This window comes from Arachis ipaensis, chromosome B5 (genome assembly GCF_059453495.1).
Source record: "Arachis ipaensis isolate K30076 ecotype BB chromosome B5, ASM5945349v1, whole genome shotgun sequence".
Lineage (NCBI taxonomy): Eukaryota > Viridiplantae > Streptophyta > Magnoliopsida > Fabales > Fabaceae > Arachis > Arachis ipaensis.
In genome coordinates this window covers 61,288,438-61,290,610 of record NC_142440.1, presented here as the reverse complement: position 1 = coordinate 61,290,610, position 2,173 = coordinate 61,288,438, and the positions used below count along the sequence as shown (strand labels likewise).

The window sequence follows — 2,173 nt, the reverse complement described above, 5'->3', positions numbered from 1 at the left end:
TGGATTGCAGCCACTTGCTTTGTTTCTAATTGCCTGGTAAGTTCTGCTAGTTGCTTGGCAAACACCTTGTTTTGGGCTAGAATTGTATCAACCTGGTTCAGTTCCATGACTCCCTTAGTGTTGTGCCTTTCTGATGCATAGTAGTACTCATTCTCAGCCACTGTCTCAATCACTTCAATGGCTTCTTCCACAGTCTTTTTCCTGTTCAATGAACCTCCTGATGAATGGTCTACAGCCTTCCTTGATTCATAAGAGAGCCCATCATAGAAGATGTGCAGTTGCACCCAATCATGGAACATGTTTGGTGGGCATTTCCTTGTCAAGTCCTTGAATCTCTCCCATGCCTCATAGAGAGTTTCACCATCTTGTTGTCTAAAAGTCTGGACCTCAGATCAAAGCCTATTGACCTTTTGTGGAGGGTAGAAACGTGCCAGAAACTTGCTTTCCACCTCATCCCATGTTGTTAGACTCCCCCTTGGGAATGATTCCAGCCACTTAGCTGCTTTGTCCCTAAGTGAAAATGGGAACAAGAGCAGTTTATAGGCATCTTCCTGGACTCCATTGGACTTCACAGTGTCACAAATTCTCAAGAATTTTGTGAGATGTTGGTTTGGGTCTTCATTAGCACTTCCTCCAAAGGAACAATGATTTTCCACCAATGATATTAGCTGTGGCTTGAGCTCAAAATTGTTGGCCTGAATGGGTGGTTTCTGGATGCTACTACCACAATTCCCTGAGGTTGGGTTTATGTATGAACTCAAAACCCTCCTCTCAGGGATGGCATTGTTTCCATCAGCTCTCTCATGGTTGTGAACTTCTCTATCCATGTTGAGATCTAAAGCTTCCTCAAAATTGTCCTCAGATTCTCCTTCAGATTCCTCTTCTCCCACTACTCTCTTCCCTCTTGCTTCCCTTCTAAGTCTATGAAGGGTCCTCTCTGGTTCGGTATACGGAGGAGTTGATGTCTCTCCTCTCCTACCTGTCATACAAGAACACAGCTCAAACACAAACAAGTGAAATACTCTTGGTTAATGAAAGAGTATGGTTAGATCAATTGAGGAATTAAATCAAACAGTTAGTGAGTCAGTGAGTTAGTTGCATGAATCTAAAGGCGTAAAGAAAGAAAGCATGTAACCAAGTGCAGAAATTAAAATTCAACAAGTATCTAGAACAGAATTAACAAAGCAAGAGAAAATTGCTCAATCTAGTTAGCTTCCAATTTGAGAATTGTCAATCGAAAACCAATCCCCGGCAACGGCGCCATAAACTTGATGCGCATAAACTAGTTATGCTACGATTTAGGAAATTGCACGATCGGCAAAATTCCTTCCGGCAAGTGCACCGGTTATCGTCGTCAAGTAAAAACTCACAATAGAGTGAGGTCGAATCCCACAAGGATTGGTTGAGTGAGCAATTCGGATTAGAAGTGTGTTCTAGTTGAGCGGAATCAAGATTTGAGATGAGAATTGCGGAATGTAAAATTGGCAGGAAAAGTAAATGACAAGAAAATTAAATGGCAGAATCTTAAATTGCATGAATTAAAGAGCAGAATGTAAATTGCTGAAATTAAAAGGGAATGGGGGTGATTGCAAGAATTGAATTGCAGAATGTAAAGAGAAAGTGGAAATCAGAAATGGGGAATTCATTGGGTTTAGGAGATATTGAAATCTCCGAATCAAAACATGTAAATCTCTTCCTCAACCAATGCATTCATTGAATTTTGCTTGGCAATCTTATATGATTGGATCCCAATTCCTTGGCTCACCAATGCTCTCTAAAAACAAACAAATTCCCAATCCCTTGGTTTAAATGTTCATAAGAAGAGATGATGCTTGATCACTGATTATACCACACAATTTCATGAACCACAATTTGGTAGGATTACATGTCACAATATCCATCCAAACCCCAATCCAATCCACTGTGAGAAAGCTTCTCTAGCATGAATCCTCCATTCCTTTCCCAAGGCTCCGAAGGATTCCAAGTATGAGTAGCTTCTTTCCCAAGACAACTACTCAATGGAATTAGATCGAGAAGCTTTCTAACAAAATTCAAGAGAAAAGATTGAAGAAGAAGATAAACTATTATTGATTCATTGAATTACAATAGAGCTCCCTAACCCAATGAAAGGGGGTTTAGTGAATCATAGCTCTGAATTCAATTACAAAGAAAA

At 40.2% G+C, this 2,173-nt stretch overlaps 1 non-coding gene across 1 annotated transcript; it reads left to right on the top strand.

Moving 5' to 3' along the window:
* Window positions 1-297: 297 nt before the first annotated feature.
* LOC148564385 (small nucleolar RNA R71) lies at window positions 298-401 on the top strand. The gene has a single exon (XR_015885509.1). It is a non-coding gene; the product is annotated as a small nucleolar RNA R71 (small nucleolar RNA).
* The last annotated feature ends 1,772 nt before the right edge of the window (window positions 402-2,173 follow it).